At 44.2% G+C, this 20002-nt stretch overlaps 1 protein-coding gene and 1 long non-coding RNA gene across 18 annotated transcripts in view; one reads left to right on the forward strand and one right to left on the reverse strand.

Moving 5' to 3' along the window:
* Window positions 1-20002, reverse strand: part of LOC117158801 (protein muscleblind) — a 401892-nt gene that overhangs the window by 353412 nt on the left and 28478 nt on the right. The window lies entirely within an intron of this gene.
* LOC143303179 (uncharacterized) overlaps window positions 1-20002 on the forward strand; it is a 40695-nt gene that overhangs the window by 19447 nt on the left and 1246 nt on the right. The gene's annotated exons all lie outside the window — the stretch shown is intronic.

Here is a 20002-nt window from a genome sequence, read left to right on the forward strand (position 1 = left end):
GGCAGCCAAGCCAAGCAGCAACCGAAACGATCGCGGTTTAGCCGGTGAAAAATTTCTTTGCTATGCAAATATACTCGAACCGATGTGCACAGAGTCGTACGCAGAAGTTGCAATGTCAGCCAAGAACGCGATACCCGTGCGCAGATATATTCCATTCGCTTGGAAAGCCTGATACCAGAGACACTCGGTGTGAATCGTCTATTTCTTTCGAGATACTGTTACCGCAAAATCTGTATGATACTTTAGGACAAAAGATGATCAAAAATCACGAAAAATGTAAAAAATATACATCGTCGAAATTTTTACTACTTTCCCTCGGTTAAACGTGATTCGGTTGCTCGCTTGAAAATAAATAGGCAAATAAATGGAAAGCATTTCCACGATGTCGAATCCCGGGAAGAAAGTTTTATCAAGCTGGTAAAAACGTTCTCCGACAGTTTCTTAGCGCATTGAAAGAAAAGCATCAAATATTTAGCATAATTTAAAGAATTACAGTCTAACTTTCCCACTTGGATTTAGACTTTTATCAAAAGTCGAAAGTTTTATGCGGGTAATAGACGTAATTAAAGGCCGGTTGGATATAAAAAGCATAAAATAATCTTGTGCGCGATTCGAAATACGCGTGTCTCTACGTCGTCGCGTCGCGTGCATTCGATTTCGAGAAGGTAAAAGTTATTCGTTTCAAAGAGAGTTCAGTTCTTATTTCTTTCTGTTACTTACAAAAGCAGAGTGTGCCAGACTTTATCGACCAAACCGTACCAGGTGTTACAGGGTAAAAATACGAGGAAAATGTTGCATAAAGACATACCTAAGATGTTTCGTCGCAGGCTTGCGACGGACTAATAGGACGTAACTATTTTTGGAACGTCAAGCTGTAAATTTACAGAATCGCAATCTATACGATTATAGGTAAATATTATTATACCATGTAATTATAAACTTTAATGACTCTTTTCTTCCTTTTCTCTTTTTTTTCTTTTTCGCGCGCGGTGAAAAAAATAACGAACGTAAGAACAAACTTCGATTCAACAACTTTGATTCGTAAAGTATCGAAATACATATCGATTTCTGGAAAATATTCCATTCAAATCCCATACCAGCATTTTCTCTATACACTACCCTACAAAAAACCACTAACGACCGCTGGCAGATACAAAAACGTTTATTATATAAATCGAACGACCAAAGCAGTGCGTCGCAGGCACCGGGTGACCTATCCACTTTTCTAACACATCGATCGGGACCGAGCAATTAACATCAGAATATTAGAAATAAACAGCACGGAAACCCGATACAGGTCCTTTTGAACAGTTCCTTGATGTCAATGGTTGGCTGATTCGAGCATTGTTAGAATTCTCAGCCTAGGAGACCCATGGGAGCCAGTTAGGTCGCACGCGTTGCTTTACCATAGCGATAAACACCGTTGTCGCGGCTGTCGTTGCCTCTCCGCGCCACACACGGCATTAATAGCGTTGGTAATAGCATTCGCGGCTACCTACCAGCATCTATCTTTGCTCGCGAGAAACTCTAGCCGTGGAAACCGCTACGAATTCAACGTCCCGCTTCTATTTTCAACCGATCGTCGTAGCTTCGCCCGCAAGCTTCTGCATCGCGAGTCTCCGGATGCTTGAACAGTTCGAATAAACGGAAGAAAATTTCCTCACCCAGTCTTTCGATCGATACAGTTATACGCTACAATTTCGTCGAAACGAAACTACGAAATTACTCGAAGAGTTCTAATAATTCGTAATTTAATAATTTGCAAATAATTCGTAACTCGCTTCGCGGTTTACCATGGATATTCGAGCGTTCAGGTACAAACTTGCGACGACGCACATAGACGCGTCAAGGAACGATCTCTGCTACGAAGAGACGGATAACACGCGGATTTCCTTCGGGAAACTTTTTCCGTGATGAAACGGCCGATCGAGAGAGCCGACTCGCGCTTAACAAGCGCGACCAGGACGTTACAGCGAGCCCGGAGATTTAATAAAATCACGCGTGTGACGAAAGAAGGGGTGTTTGTGCTCGCGGCCAGCGCAATTTAAACTTTACCGCATAATGCATCACGTCCCTCGAACGAGAACATTCTTTGATTTTTAAAAAAAGCTTTGTTACTATAATAATTTTGCAAATATATCAAGATAAAACTTACTCGCTTTGTCTGCTAATTGTATACTAAAATGTTTCACGCGAACCCCACTTGGAAATATTCTGCTCAAAAGACGAAATGCGCACGAGTATTTCAAAGCAAACTTTCTATCTCGAGATCGCATTTGAATTTTTCGAAATTAAAGTCAACTTTCACGACGCTAGAAACACGGCAATTTCATCGCACAGTAGAAAAAGAATAAATCAAAATTTTTCGTTGTACAGGGCAGTTGCATAAACGCGAGCGGTGCGTCATCGAAATTTAACGCGCGACTGCGCGTGAATCCCTCGTTCGCCAAGAGTTTCTAAACGGCATTTCGTTGATATACTCTATTGTTGCCTAATACATTTTTATATCCTCGATGGACTTGCTAAATTAAGCATCATCTGGAATAAATACTTTTCAGAGGCGCCGAATTACTCTTCTATTCCACTAAAATTCTCGGTATACCGCGAAATATCGCTCAAACTTTTCTGCCCATTATTTCTTCCAATATAGATTTTGGATCCTTTTCTCGACAGATACCTATTCCAAACGCTTGTATTTTGACAAATGTTTAATATTTTGTCAAGTAATATCAGAAACGTTCTCTCGCAAGGTATAATTATCAGAACAGTAAACAAATGTCTGTAAAATGTTTATCGACGGATACAATGTTCGATCTAAACCTTCCATATTCCCTATATATATATAATATATATATATATGTGCATAGAAGATTAAAAGTCGCAAGGCACAAAAGACGTAAAAAAGAGGACGAAAAACACAATGAGTGTAGCCGCGCACATAAAGTCGGTTTTACTATGCCTGTTAGTTGATTAAATTAGGAAAACCGATAGCTTTCGCAGATGGAAAAATTAACGAAATTAGAAGTGTCCGGTGTATCGGGTCGCTTCGCTAAAAACAGATTTCCATTAAGTGATTTGATTAATGTTTCCCTTTAACGACTAGCTTACTAGCCGAAAAGCTGAATATACGCAAATAAACGCAACCAGCCAAAGGGAAATCCTTCGATTTTGAATTCACATCGGTCCAACGACTCGTAGCGATTTCAGAAAATTAATTAATCATTCCACGACCCGTCGATATTATCGAAAATTAAACGGCAAATAAAAAAAATATACCTGAAGAATAAAAAAAGTGAGGGAAAAGGCGAGATGAAATACAAATTTGATGAAAAAAAAAACAAAGAGGGAAAGAAAATAACGCTGAAACGTTTCAGCTCGGACGATTCGATTCGATTAATGCAAGTGATGCTTAATTAAACAAAAAAACACCGATTCGTTGCCAGGCCGAATTTTATGGTCGCTTCGATTCTGAATGGGGAAGCGAGCAAAGCGAGGAAGCAAGACAAAAGAGGGAGAGAGAGAGAGAGAGAGAGAGAGATCGAACGGCAATTTCTCTAAAAACGAAACGCGCGCTTTGCAGCTAGCGTATCTCTGGTCGCGATACGCGATATTTTTCCCAACCGACGAATTAGCTGATTACTTTTCGTGCCGCAATTACGCGGGATGCGTAAACGCGATTCGACGCCCATAAACACGCGGCTATGAATTCACGTGAGCCGATGTCGAACCTGCCGATCGGATCCAGTGGATCTCCCGTTTAAAGATACAAACATAGAGAGAACGCAGACCATGATATACACTACAGAGTGCTTCAAAGATAGATGATCAGGATTCACGTGCATACGTTAGAGTGGGAAACGTGGGACGCACATAGGCTTTATCAAAGGATCGTGATAAAACATACGGAACGACAACTGGTCGATTCTTTGTTGAGAAATTGGGCAGAATAAAGAACGGACTCGAAAGTTGGAAGATATTTTTACTCGACTCGAGTAGTACACATAAGTACACATTTTCGCTCGATGACGAGCATTTTCAAACATTCTGTACGCTGTATACCATGTACTCTATGTAACACGCTGTATACGGAGACACGGAGAACGATAAAAAAGATCGGAGCTATGACTGATGAGGATGTAACCGGCTGGTTCTTTTGTTCGAGCCTTTTATCGTTAACGAATTTCAAACAAGCCTGCGAAAGCTCGATTCTCGCAATGAGCGATTGCGGTGCCAGCGCGATATAGGGGCATCTCTATTGGCCATTTGCCAGTTCGGCAGTGGGTACCGTGGCTCGACCGACTCGATAGTAAACAGCCAATAGGAAACTTCCAACGATTCACGGTGCTGCCTTTGAAAACCCTACCCTTGGTGTGTAACCATTGTACTGTGATTGAAGAGGCTAATTTAGATGGACGCGTGTGTATGCCAGTCCAGGGGAAAGAAACTCTTCCTAAGGAGTGTTTCCATCCCGCCAGACAAATGACTGGCAACTGACCTCAGCCACGTTAAGAAGATGGAACGCCGAATCTCCGCGTCAGATTTTATGCTCGTTCCTTTATTTTTTCCGCTCGAACCACCCATCCAGCCATCGCCGCCTCCTATCCAGCCACCAAATACGTTAAAAACAAAACTCAGGTTAAATCGACGCCAAGTCGACCCTCCGTCTCCCCCCTCTACTCTCTCTCTCTCTCTCTCTCTCTCTCTCTCTCTCTCTCTGACATGACAACGAAGGAAAAGCCTAATATCGAGATCAAGCTTTTGCGCGGAAATTAGTGGCCACAGTTCAACGGGAGGTAGATTTCAAGAGTAATTAAGAGACGAAAGGAGAAGAAGGGCAGAATGTTTAACAAATCGGCCGACGAAGGCCGAAGATGAAGCAACGAAGTACTTTGTTGGAATTCAGCTTTGTCGAGATGTTGGATAATGGAAGGAAAGTGACTCGGAGAATCGTCGAGTTCAGTTGCCTGTCTCCGACAGAGGTTCCGATAGATTTTCGTGCGACTGCATTTCGTTACATTTGGCTCGGTATATAAGGCGCTGCTACTTGATACGATAAATATTGTAATTAAGAAGCCGATCTTAACGACGTAATATCAGAGTGAAAAATGCAAATTTCAGGACCGTCTGAGAGAATTTGCAGTGATACGCTATATAATTGCATAGTTGGGGAGAAAATGCGTCTTAATACTATTATAACGGAAGCAATTTATTCGGCTCGAACCAACCAACCAGTAACCTCAAAGCGGAATCGATCTTGCTACGGTGTTATCTCCTATTCCTAATGATCCACCATTGTAGCCTGTAGCCTGCTGCTATAATGGAGGCAGGGTAATACTATTGATTACGCTTAACTGAAACTGGCCCTTGCTGCTCGCGTATAACGTATCCCTTAAATTCCCCAGTCTCACTCGTACGTATATCCACCATGATCAAAAATGCACAGGCTAAACCGTGTCCCTGTCCAGGAACAGCCTCGTTCGATCTTCGACAGCTTAATCGATTCCAGGCTTCGGTCCGCTTTACAAGAGGACGTAGGATCTACTATATTTTAACATTTACGCTACGTAATTAATTTTCGTTGCTATTCTTGGAAAGCTACGATCTAAAAACGATATAAACTAAAGGTAGATGCACCTAAGACTCGCTGGTTTTTTGAATTGAAATATTTATCGTCTATGGCCAAGGTTAATATTTGCGTCGGCGCGATATCAGGTTTTTGTTTCTCGCACTGTCAGAACTTTGTACATCTAGAGGAGACACCGAAGAAAGAATTAAACTGCGGAACGTTCGCGTGCAGGTGGAACAAGAGGAGAGAAAAGACGAAAAAGAGTAGACAGCGACGAAACAGTCGCGTGCCAGAAAGTAAAGGAGAGATCCAAAGTGGGAAAAAGGAAAAGAGGAAAAAAGGACAGGAATAACAATGCGACTATCATTTCCGGGTACAATGTTCTCATTATATCGCGGTAGATGTGTACATATCGCGAGCGTATAGCCAGCAAACTGTAGCAAACTGTAGCAAACAGTAGCAAACTGCCAGATGTTTTATCAGCTTGTGCAAGCGCGTCTTTTTGTTCCTACGATAAAGAAACCCACCAAACAACCATTGGCAACGACGTGTGTCATTTTTTAGGCCGTTAATCTGCCACGCACGCGGCACTAAACCAACCTTGTCACTCGAATAATTTCCGTTTAAAATAATTCAATTTTCTATGAGATGCGACGCGAGCGCAACGCTATCTCGCGTAAACTTAACGTTCGAGGGTTGCGAGAACAAGCGAAGTTTTCAGAGCAAATGCCGTTATCGTGTAAGACAATTTGTTTCCTTTAGAAACTCTTACGATACACGTTCGGCCATCGAGTATGCAGAGAATTACAAATTCCAAAGCTGTTGTCCAAGAGACTAACTGTTATCTTACGGTAGCCAATACCGTAACACGTTCGCTCCAAAATAGCCTTTTTCCGCGATCATATTACGGACCATCGGGGCGAAGTTTCACACGTTCTAGCATGTCTCCATCGCGCGTTCCCGGACATCCTCTATCGTATAAAATAAAACCACAACCATCCGTGTTCGAAGCAGATACGTCGAGAGGTTCGATTCGTCCGATTCAATTTTTGTCCCATTTTCTATTAATCGTCCAGAGACACCCCGAGCAAAACTCGGGTCTCGGCTAAATGGAGAAGCAAAGTGCCGGGGCTTAGATTGCCGCCGCTCGTTTTTCCCGCTATCGACGCTCGTCCCAAGTAAACTGCAGACTGTTGAGCGATTTGCTTGAGTAGTACTTCGACTTCCAAGAGATAGAAAAGGAAAAAATACGTTCGGACGGATCAACATCGAGCGAATACCGCCTGGAAAATTCGCGGAGACAATAACCAACGCGAGATCCAGGACGATTCCACTAATTGTCGCGAAGCTAGAGACAAGGAAGAATGAAAAAGAAGGAGAAGAATAACGGGCCGAAGGAAAGTGGATAGAGAGCGACGGAAGAGACGTCGAATGGAACGAACGGCCCACTGATAGACGTATTTTTTCATTTTAAAAGATAGAGAAGAAGAGAGAGAAATAGGGAGACGAAGGAAAGAAGGAAAGGCGAATCTAGCCGGAGCTATCTGGTCTAGCGAAGATTTTCAGCCAACGAAGCCATCCTCTTGTCCCAGAAAACAAAAGAGCAGCGACTGTTGCTCGTTCGTCCACGCCCCTTCCCCCTTCGTTTTGTCTTTCGCCCCTGTCTACCCTCGCTTCTCGTCCTCGCCTGCTCGCTCTAGCACACGTTCCCCACCTGCCATATTTTCCTTCTTTCGTTTTCTCTCCCTCGTGTTTCTTCTTCCTTCTTCTTTACCCTTCCGTCTTTGTTGCCAAAGATCGCTCGAGTTTGCTCCTCTCTCTTCCAGTACAACTGCCACGGTGATATCGATTCTCCTACTTACTTTCTCATCGATCGCATCGCCTTGCGATAAGTTTTATAAACACGCCGCACAAAGAGGAAGAGGAGAAGAGAGAAGAAGGCGAAGATTACAACGAATTACAGATGGTTGCAGCGTGTAGGTAGTTTCGTGAAACAACATTCCCTCTTGGAAACGTCGCGCGATCCTTTCCAATTTCTTCGCACTTTCCTCGTTGATTCGGTTGCTTTTGTCTCTTTTTGATACTCGCGAAGCATAGTTGCGTTATCTTTGGCGAGGAATTCGAGTCAGCGCCGCCTCGAGGAATTAAATAGGCCGAGAGATACGATCGCGAGATAACAGACTGACCGTCGTCGCAGCCTCCCGGAATTTTTCAGTGGAATCGCGCGATTCCAGCGTGTGATCGTGGGTTCAATCGCCGTCCGTAATGTTATCTCGATCGTCGTCGAGCAGCCTGCATCTAGCATTATCCTCCCACTCTCGGTTTAGCGATCTCCTACAGTCTTGATAATTCTCTACTTCCTTTCAGTTATCGTAATCGACGATAGCTTTCAGCAACGTCCACGTTTTTCACCTTCCCCTTTCTTTTTCCTTCGGTTTGATTCTCGTATTTGGATACGAATAATTATTTGCTCGTTACCAATGGACTGGCTTCTTCCTATTACTACTGGCTACTATGAAACGGAGAAAATCGAACAAGAGGAATACACGAAATGACCGGCTGAATAAATCAACGAGTATCTTCTGTTCACGAATATGTAAAACGTCTACGATATCCCTAGCAAACACCAATATTACGCGTCTGTGTCGAAATCGAAGGTATAGAAATTTACTTCTCAACGACAAGCATCGTAGATTTTAGATTTCTAAAAAGATTTTTCACGTATCGGTCGAACGAACCGCGTCCGCTACGAATTAAGTCTGACGACGTTATTGCATCCATCGATGACATCTTTTTAGGTGCCGGGAGCCAACGGGGTCCATTTTCCAGCTCGTAGCTCCCACTTTTTCACTCCATTTCTCTTGCTCGTCAACCGTGCGTCGGACGCTAAACGGGACACCGATATCGCTGACCCGAATTATCGCAAGAAAAATTCGAAACGGCACTACCGTTCCTCGCGGAGATACAATAATCTTCCTGGATAGGATTTCTCCTTTTTCGCTCCTCTTCGCACTCGACCGGCCTTCTTTTTTACGTTACTGTTCCTTTCGCTCTTCTTCTCTCTCCCACTCTCACGCGTGCATGGCCGAGGTAAGAGTCGCTTCGACCAAGTACTTACCTCCCAGAATATCGACTTCCCTTCCCGTCACTATTCCCACTTCTCCTCTCCTCTCCTCTCCGCCCCACCGCTCTACTCTTCTCTACCGCGCGCCTCTTCCATCTCTTTTGCTTCTTTTTTCCCTATCCCGTGACTCCTTCTAAATCTTCCGCCTCCGCCTTCCTCCTCCTCCTCCTCCTCCTCTTCTTCTTCTTCTTCTTCTTCTTCTTCAGCCCCTTTGCATCGGGGCCGGGCCATTGGTATCGCAAACTCGAGACTATCTTAAGGAGATTTGATGCCGACGGAGTCTTACGGGATGAAATAATCCCGAAGATACGGCCGAGGTCTGGCAATATACCCGGCTACTTTCGTGGTTTTCCTGAATTTTTCAACGTAATCGTTCTCTCTTTAAAGGCGATTCGAGAAACGGATAACCGGCTCTTATTATCTTATTATTCTGGTGCGTCGTCTAGCCCTCGACCAGACAATGCATTCGTGGAATTTTTGTTCGTACGAAACACGATACGCGTCTATATCTATATATTTCTACGTACATATTTATAAAAACTGCTAATTTTGAAATAAATCACTCGACGATCGTTTCGTAGAATTTTAGAACGCTTTTACTACAACACTTGGTCAAAACTTGACTGTTCTATCTATCTTATCGCTATACCGTTATTCTACCGTCATTATTGTAAACTCCAATCCCCTTTACCCTAGCCCTTCAACTTCTATTTTAATTTTATCCTCTTTGATATACCCTCTCTTCGATCTTTTACTCCGTCTAAACGTCCTAAACGTCTAAGGAACTGTCTGTTCCTTTATAATTTTCCACTCTGCCTTCCTTCGTTTTTTAGCGATAGATTTAGACGATAGACTTTTTAAGACTACCGATAGAATGTGTCCGTTTCGCGATTACAACGATCGACCGAAAACTGGAAAAATAATTTTACCGATGCATCGGGATGTTGCTTGTTGTAGAAAATACGACCCACGAAAAAATGACGAGTCTGTTCTGGCCGCCGAGTGGCGACGCGAACAAAGAACTTTGAAAGTTCGAAGAACGTTTCTGCTCGCTACGTTGATATCATCGACGTGAAGGCATGTACAGCAACACTGCGCACACCGTTGCTTTATAAACGTACAAAGAAACGAGACGATCAGCCTAGTCTCGTGACTATACAGGTTCAGAGACACGGTGAACGCAGTCCCGGGACAATTGTCGAGAAAATTGTGTAATATCGCTATTTACCTTGGGCAAATTGACAATTTATGATAGCGCGATTACAGCTCTAATCGGCTCATCCACCATCTTATCTTCTTCAATCGTTCTCTACACTCGCGTTAGCTGGGTCTCGCGTACGATCAATTTAGTGAAACTTTTCGTTGTTTTACCTCGTTTAAGATATATTTTACATCGTAATATATCTTGCGTCGACGAATAAAACGTATTTCATTTGTCGAATGAAGTCGAACGAACAGTATTCGAAGACGGGCGAATAACGAGAAGACGGCGAACGTATAACGCGTCTCGCCATCGCGACATACAAATCCACTGGTGCACGCGTCGAATTTTATTCGAGTAATCTGTCGGCGTATAATTTGGAAATTCGGATAGCCGCGCGCCGCGAAACGTAATTAATGCATTGTTAATCTAGTATGCCGCTCCCTACACCCGCAGTCCGGGGAAAGAGAGAACGAGCGGCCTGGAACAGAACGGAAATAAAACGCTCGAAAATCACCCAACGAGTTTTTTTCCACCTTCCTGTCTGTTCTCAACCACTTGTCTTTTCCCCGTTTCCCCGTGTGCGTGCGCGTAGCTCGCCGGAAAATTCCCAGCGCGCGCCTCTCTCGCACCACGAAAATTCCACGATCCGCGCCACCCGCGATCCTGTTTTACGTTTTATCGATTACAAGCCCGAGGATCCGCGAGAATCGACACGCGCCACTAAAAAACCGTTTCATTCGTATCGTATCCGTCAACGAATCGTTCAACTTCTCGCGACACGAGAATAAAACGTTGCGAGATTTTTGCCACGAATTTTATACCCTTGTACGATCACTGAAAATCGAAGAGTCTCGTTATAGGTACGATATTCTTCTGGTATAATCGAAAGATTTACACAACACGAGATTACACGAAACAACGCGTTAAACGCTTTTGACAAAATTTCAAACGACGTTGTATATGTTAGAAAGTTTTCGACATCCTACATACGTGAATGTGTATGGAAAAAAAGAAAGCAAACAGGTGTCCGGACGTCTCGATGTTCGTCGAATAGCCGGAATTAAATTCAACGGCTTTTCGTCCGCTATCGACTTGTACTTTTCTTTCGACAAACTTTCAAACGGCCACGTTCCACCGTTGCGCGAGAGTCCAGCCTCTAATTTTGTCTATTTTCTGACTCGATCGCTCTAACCCTAACCCTAACCCTGACCCTAATCCTAACTCGATGATATATCGATAGATAACAGGACGTAATTGCGGCAATTTTTCCCACGCCTTCCTTTCTCCCTTCGTCGATTTACTATATACGTTTTCATCGGAATTTTTCTCCACTTTCTCTTTTCACCGCGCTATAAGCGGCCAAGTGGACTCGGCTAAATACACCGCAAATACCGTAAATCACGCGACAGTTCCTCCTTACTAGTTATTAAGCAACTTGTTCAAAATTCGTAGCGAATCTTACCGTAGCTTGAAAACGTATCGAGACAACGTTAATCGCCAGACTATAATCGCCGTATCTCAAAGAGATTACTTTGCTCGAAACTCGCCTTTCATCTTAAATTTCTGGTATTACGACGTGCGTCTTCTTTCCAGTGGATTCCTCGATTTTAGCGGATAGCTTCGCAACCGAAACGACAGTCCTCGCACCCATCGTCTCGTCGCTTCCGTACCATCGCCGCTTTCAGACACCGTCAAATTATGATCGACGCCTGACACGATCCCGTTTATGCGACCTTTCGATACGTATCTCCCTCGCTATCAACCCTCGCTGGTGATATCCAGCATCGTTGAAGAGAGGTACTAATCTACTCGGAGCGGGAAAACACGCTCGTTCGCTGGATCACGCGATAAATAAAAGCGAACAGCCGAAATTGAAATAAAAGTCGGAGATCGTATGCCGGCGGGCCACGTACCGTAGCCTGTGCTTTTAAAGAAATTGGCTGACACGAAGTGCCTCTCGCTGCATGCCATACGATATGCCGAATACGCTTCTCCGCATATGCCGCGTATACGATCGCTTCGACACGCGTCGATATCTTCTACCCGAGAAATAAGAATTTCCACGTACAGTGTATACTACAGAGGACTCGCGTAACAAGCCGCTATCAGAGAAATCGACGTGCGCTGGAACGAAAGAAAATTCTTTGTCGAGACTTTTCGACGCGTTCGCGGATACACTCGAGGAACCACGGAAAAAAAAGAAGAGAAAACCCAGAGAAGGGACAAAATATATCTTCCGCGACAGAGTACACTTTTCAGAGACCTCTGTCTTCTCAATGGCTGCTGCACCCGCGACTTTCCTCCAGATCAAATGGAAAATAGACGGACAAACGTTTGGTCGTTTAAATAAATAGGCGACGTGTTGCGATTGTATTCTTCGTGGCGCGTTTTATAGACACAGAGCGATAATTATATATAATCGAGTTTGGTCTAGAGAAGGTATTCGGCGAAATAAGACGGGCGAATAAAAATTTTAATTTCTACGTATCGAAAAATTACGACCGGGATCCGTGTTCATTTTCGCTATAAGACGAAGTTTCATAAAGGAAATATGCAGATATATAAAACGATATTAGTATAATACCGTCGTATTTATGCAACGAGTTCGGAAAGAACGTGTCGTTATTAGGTCTCGTAATCTGACTCGGAATTTCAAAACTCGGATTTTGTAGAAAACGTAATCTGACGGGCGGAACTTATTCAGCGACCTAATATTATCCATGAAAGGAGAAGGTTGCTCGTTCCTTCGAAGGAGTGCGAGTGAATGACGGTGGCCTCCCAACGCCAAAAGCTACGCACCGCGTCGCGTCGCGTCGCGTCGCGTCGTGTCGGGGATGCGCCACGTGAAAGAAAATTCCCGCCGTAAGAAACAACCGCCTATATATAACAGAGTTTTTAGTGGTAACATGTTTTTGTACTCAGGCACCGTCTCAAGACCATTTTAGCATCAAATGATGTAACTACGCGGGGACCACACGCGGGAAATATGGTGAGTATTTTCTGGCGGCTGGCAACGAGTAACAGACGAGGATAGACGCGCCGGGTACTATTATTAAACCACGCCACATACCCTCGGATATATCGTCGCGTGTTTCCTCTTCGTCGAACGAGCAAGTGGCAGACCGGCCTAGGAAGAAACCAACGGAACCGCGTTACTCTATCTCCCTTTCGCCAAACTTTTCTCGAAACTTTCATCCCCTTCCCCCGTATATGTTTCGTCACGTGTTTTTTCCATGCGTTTCGTCGTGCAACCGGAACACAGCGTTGTCCTTCTTGATCGATTCCGAGCCACGAGAGGAGAGAAGCGCGTTTAGCGTTTAGAGTAGGTGTAACTTTGCATCTCCGTTCGTCAGTACAAAGTGGCCGATTCACGATCGAAGATGACAAAATTCGAATAACACATATTGTCAAATTTTCCAATTATTTGCAAAAATTAAAATAATCGCTTATGCCGCGATCCGATCAAACTTTCATTGGAAATATTTCAGACGAATTGCAACGGATTAGAATTTTACGGGGAGTTAAACTTCCTTTAAAACGGCATTACACATCCTGCAGCGAAAATTTGTTGTGCCCGTTGTGGTTCCAAACTGACCAAAACCAGGCACTGTTCCGTCGAGATCGCAACACCGTGACACGGAGGGAAAATTTACGTCGGTATAGGACGCCGCGGACGATTCCGTACGCCATGGGAATTCGCGGATGCGGAATAAAAGAAAAAAAGAACAAGGACACGTACACACGCAGAGACACGCAAATAGACGGCGAAAGAGGTGAAAAAAGGAAAAGAGCGACAGGAAAAAATGCCGTGAAATATACCGACGAGCGAGGATCATTAAAACTCCTCCACCACCTTCGCACTTTAGCGTATTTCACGCACGAATGTGCGCGTACCTATTGTGCAAGCACCAGTTCATCCGTTATCGCGCGCGGCCACGACTCTTTCCAGCAGCGGCTTTTATTATCTTTACACGTACGCGCGAAACCGGAAAGAAGCGTATTCCCCGCATATTCGACACGAAGGAAATCCGTTTCACCACGTTCCTTCTCTATCAGCTGCAAGCATCAGGCCCACGGTCTGGCCTACTTCGATCTTTTAACTTTAACCCTCGTCGTATTACGCCTGGATCTACCGCGACCCAGATACGGTACTATCCTGTCTGTTCGCCACTTGTCGCCAACTATCGTTCGTTTGTGCAATATAACGACAGGCAAGCGTGCATTGAAATGTACATATATACACACACATTTCAGTTTCGATAAGTATATAGCCTGCAGCTTTATACAAATGTACAGAAATTCTTATAAATTTCTTACAAATATATTCTAAAATTCTTATAAATTTATTACATCAACGAAATAATAACGCATCGAGCGCAATGAAATATTCATCCGAACGAATTTATAATTTATTTTTCTTCGTTTACTTTAACTTTAATAAAAACAGAAGGATTCGAAACAGGTGCGTCAAAGTATCCTCCTGACCAGTAATTATTATACGGAAACGAAACAGACTATCCATCTTGAAACAGGTATCCCGCAAGTTGCGAAAACTCCTGTGTATTCCATCTCGTTGTCGTTCTCCGCGCAAAGAACGACATCGAACGTGACTAACGAAACAAAGTGTAAAAACGCGTTTCAACGCACGACGATGAAGAATCAACGCCGTGGCTTGCACCGGAATTCGATTAACTGCTCCGTTGCTGGCGATATTTAACCTTTAATTGCCCGTTCCGACAAAAATTTCACCCTTCCGCTCTCTGTTACACCTGCCTGTAAAACTAACGAAACAAAGTGGCGTCCGTTTGGAAATTAACGACTACGAACCTCCGTAAAAGTATCCAGAATTTTTCGAAAAGACTTTTTCGTATCAATTGAATATATCGCAGTAACAAATGGAAGAGGCTGTTCTTATTGAAAATTAGTAAAACGTTTGATTCGCGTTTAAACGCGAACAGACGTTGTTCTTAACGGGAACTGAAATCGTTCCAGGAATTCCGTTCTTATAAATATTTGAGATATTAAACTTGTACTATGACGGTCTAAACTCTGAAGGAACGCGTAGGTGTAAACTAAAAGGCGAAATGAATCATATTCTAAAATACACAAATTTATGCAGCGTGAAAGTTAACACAAACAGCGAGTCTACCTACTTTATCCGTAAAAATACTCAAAACTCTAGAAATCGTCGTTTGAACGCGCAACGAAAGCTAAAACACCGAAACAGTATTTACGATACCGCGTGTCATAATCGATGACTCACGAATGAATTTCAAAGAGCATCGACGCGTTGTCTCATCGATGATACCAGTCCAATCAAGTTTCGCAACGATGTTATCTAACTAACCGTTGAACACGCACCGGTGTGTCTCTTATTGTATTTAAAAATGGAGGACGCGCGTCACAATCGCGAATACCTAGTGACGTATGGAGTCACGCAACGTTTAAATACACCCGAGTCACGTACACTTTCCTCCCTCGTGAATAGAACTCGTAGCCATCTCTAAACCATACGCGTTTCGAATTTACTTCTGAAACGCCGTTGCCTCTCGATCGTTCGTTCGCGTTCCACCATTAACCTCTTTTTCTCGCGACTTATCTTATTTTTTTTTTTTTTTTTTTTACAAAGAAAACAAGAAAAAACTACAAACTGTTCGTCGATGCCGCATTTCTACGTTCGATATAATATAGTAGTCACGGTAAATTTATATCTTCGTTGTTCACGATTTCTTTTCTCGCAAAGAATTCCGCTCTTCGCACCGAAACAACGTTTCACGGCCACTCGGTATATTAAAATGTCAGTCATTAAAGTAATTCGCCATTGCCGTTACACGCCGTAATACTTTCGACTTATCGTCCCGGATAACACATTTGAAGCGTCGAAATTTAGACTGGCATTACTTTTGTGTCACTCTGTGTCAGCTTCCGGATGCAAGACCGATCGGTACTCGAGCGAATTTACGATAAAGTTTCTCCGTCGTTGTAGTTGGTTCCGCTAAGGGTCTGAGAAAGCAGCGATCAGCACTTCATTAGCGCGTTCTCAGACTTCTGACGAAGCCAGCTGCAACGCCGCGCCGGTGAAACGTCGTAACGCTCTTCTAAAAGGATACGGCTTACACCCGGAAGACTACCACGACTATGAACGACAAAACTCTGGCATCGTGAAAGCCTTCTGGATAGATAATTCCTTCGGGGAAAGTTGCTTCCTACGCCGCAATCCCGTCGACGAGGAGAATCGAGACCGAGTCTCGGCGTTGTTTTTTCAAAAGAAGCGTACCACCGATCTCGCCACGATCTGTGTATATATCTTTCGCGAAAGAGATAAAAGTGTCATAACAAATTAATGCAACGTTAATACTCATTTGAGCGGACGAAACGCGGGTAATGGCCATTTTTGATCCGATTCGAATCGAGTGTTCTGGTTACGTAACAAGTGTGCCGACCTGCCAGTCGAGACTTAATTTATTTGATTTATTACGCGGCATCCATTTCGAACGAATACCCGATGCTCTCCAATCGATAGCCATCCCCTCCATATCGTACACACGTAAACTCTACACCTGACGCAAAAATTATACAGACAGACTCCAGCTATCTCTCTAAATGGCCCGGGGCCTGGTGTCTAAATCCGACCATTTTGCGTGTAACCCAAGAACATCGTCGTACCAAAGAGGAATTGTCGAGCGATAAAGTTTATTACTTGCACGTTACGTTCTATCTGAGACGCTCCTATTGCTCTTATCGAGGTGCAAAGAGAAGACAGATTCATAGAAAACGAAGAAAAAAGAGGCGGAAGAAGATGGAGGAGTACGATCCAGAGACTCGGAGAGAAGGGTTTATCTCGCGTAGCTCAAGACAGGAAAGCAACTATATCGTCTGGCACGGGCATAGGCACCGAAGGCAGCAGGGCTACGGGCCAGGAATCGATAACACATGACGGCATATAGGCACATACTGGACTGACCACAGAATGCCATCCGCGCACCTCCCATCACCCTCGTGTCCCTAACTCGCCTCTTTACCCCTGCCTCCCGGCCAGTTGCATCCCCAGCACACACGCACGGAAATGCACGCCCGTGCAGCTCACCGCTCGTGTGTGTACACGGGTAGGCACGGTAGCCACCCATCCCATGGCCTCGCGTCCGCCTCTCCACTCTTCCTTCGACCATGCAGTACGTTTCCTCTTCCATCCCCTTGTAACCTTTGGTGCCAACCGTTCCGACCGTTCTATTACAGCGACAGGCATTGCGGCTAATGCCGTTCAGCCGTAAATTACGCGCAAGCGATAGACGGTAACCTAGGTGGTACCGCACCTGTACGATTTTTAACTTCGCCCTTAGCCCGGTGCACTCAGGTCGATTCGCTCTGACCTACGCGACCACAGACGTATACACCAGCTATAGAGGTATCTGGCTTCCGAAGCTGACTATAACCGGGCACACCGGAACCCTTTCGAAAGGTACGCAGGTATCGAAAGGTGCCTGTGCGCAGCTAGACGCAACAGAGATATCGCGATCGCGCGTCCCCTTCTTTCGAATAACCACTGAATCGAAAAATATGAGTACGAACGGGTTAACAAAGGTGCAACGGGAGACTTCTTTGACAAACGATCGTTATAGCGACGAATAACGTGCTTTTTCGGCTCGTTTATTTCGTTGAAGATTGCGATACTACGAGCTTTGCTTTCGAAATTTCGATACGTTAAGTTTTGCAACAGCAGATGTTTTCATCATTTTGACGTATCTTTTCGAATAATTTATATAAACTTTCGTTGCCTGTTCCCGATCCTTGTCTCGGGTGAACATTAATTTTTTACGAATCAATCGTATTACCGACGATCCGAATCGACTCCCACACGTTTTGCATACTTGCGATATCATACGCAAAATGAGAAATAATTCGATCAATCGGAAGTGTACCATCGCCATTCGGCGATAACCACCAACAACGATACCAAACGATACGTTAAAAAGCATGCAAGTCGAATCACTTTCTTTCCACTCTTATCCTTTTTATAGATCTTCCGAGACTGTGAAAAAGAAACGTGAAAGCGACAGAAGCGTATCCACTCGACGATGTACACACACACAAAGAGACGTATACATATATACATGTGAAAACCGCGTCTCTCTAGGGACCGGATGAGACAGAGAAAAACAGAGGAAAAAGGCGAACGCCAAAGTCTATGGTAGGAGAGAGGCAGGTAAGAGATACGCCAAAGAGAGAGAAGAGCTCTTGATCTTTCGAGGCAATTAAATGAATTTCCACTCGGCTAGAATGGCAAACGTTTAGAGACGGTTCCTACGTAAGATATTCCGGTGAGCACTCCGAGATATCAGAGAGGTAATATCGGGAAGGAGAAGAGACGTAGTTTGTGGGCTAGAAGTAATACACGAGAACCTGCCAGTCTGCCTGCTTGCTCGCACGACTGTCTGTCTCTCAGCTCAGGTTGGTCGAGGTCGGTCTCTTCGATATATTTACAACACCGTGCATAGGCCAGCTGCCATGGTGATCTCATAACGGTAACTAATCACATATTTCTAAGAAATATTACCACATCGCACGGTGTTGGACGGAAAAGAATCTTCGCGCACTGTCTTCGTAACTTTTCCTGTTACCTAAGGTTTTTAAAGAATACTCGGAGAAGAAAGAGGATGAAAAACGTAAGTGAATCGTTTAAAATATTACGAACAAATTAACGCATAATCAGAAACGAATCAGCCTAAAGAGTTATTTAAGAAAATCCTTGAACTATCCCCTCTACCGAGAGAAACAAGCAAGTATTAATACAGAGTATTAATCTCGATATTAGAATCGATTCTTTTAACGAATTAAACGAAATACATCTTAAAAACTAACGATACGCGTAAAATAACAGCAAGTATCCTCCTATTCTTTCGTAAACGAAAACATGTCCGTTTGGTAAATGGTCCGAGGCTTTTGCAGCGCACTATACGGCCCCGTCTGTCTGTCTGCCTTATGTCGCCCAACTCGAATCGATTCCGAAACTAACAATGCACGGGCTATGAGCCATTGCACGCTTCTCCGTCCCTCTAGTTGTTCCCGCACTGATCGTTCTCCTTAACATATATCACGAGACTTTTCGATTTTCTATTCTCTACTGCTCCCCACCCCTAAAAACGCATTAACGCGACAACTCTCCGAAATTGAAATTCAGAGCGCGCCCGTGAAAAAAGGAAACCGACCAACGGGAAAGCGTATACCGCGATAAATATAAATCCTCGACCCATCCCTCTTTTTCGCTTCGTGTCTCTCTTTCATGGTGTTGCAACAACGCACAGCATCCACGAGGCGGTGCCAACGAACGAATCGAACCAACTCGTGGCACGTCGGAGTTCGCGTGCCGTACACGGGAAGGAGGTCAAGCACTTCGGCGATGCGTCAGCCTTTAACCCCGAACGAAAGACGGGGCTGAAAAACGTTCACCTCTTGCTCCGATGCACGCAGTTAACAAGTGTCTTTCGTCGGCGGCCAATCGTCGAACGAATGTCCGTTCTTTCGTGACGGAACATTCTCCGCGTGTTTGGTACACGCGTATATAGTCGTAATGGTACGTAGTTGGAATTAAACGATCGTCCCTTTGATTCGTGTCTCTCTCGTGACAAATTTGTTTTCGATGGTAAATACGGTAACGTAATATTACGAACTGCGATACACCAAAAGAGGATTGTCCGCGGGATTGACGCTTAAAGCTAGAATTATTCGTTGCCATTGCGAAACGAAAGAAATCCAAAGGATTAAATTTCCAAAAATTCCACTTAACGAGACACCCGTCGTCACCCGGTATCTCTCTATAACACTGTAACGAGTACCTATTGTTGATCGCTATCAAAGAACCGATATCAAAGCGATTCTGGCGGTAAAAACTGGCAAGGTCCCAAAAATCATGTTTCCGGATTGTATCGTGGCGCGATCGACGCAGAGCGGTGTGCACAGCATGCAGGAGTATGTATTTCCCCGGGTCCGGTGTCGAGCTTGCACAGTAACTTTAGATTCTTGCGGGATTCACCGGCCAACGACAGCGTCGTATTTCCGTGTCGGGATCAGAAAATCGCATTGGTGGGCTGTAGAGGAAGAAAAGAGAGGA

Source organism: Bombus vancouverensis, chromosome 9, assembly GCF_051014615.1.
Source record: "Bombus vancouverensis nearcticus chromosome 9, iyBomVanc1_principal, whole genome shotgun sequence".
Taxonomy (NCBI): Eukaryota; Metazoa; Arthropoda; class Insecta; order Hymenoptera; family Apidae; genus Bombus; species Bombus vancouverensis.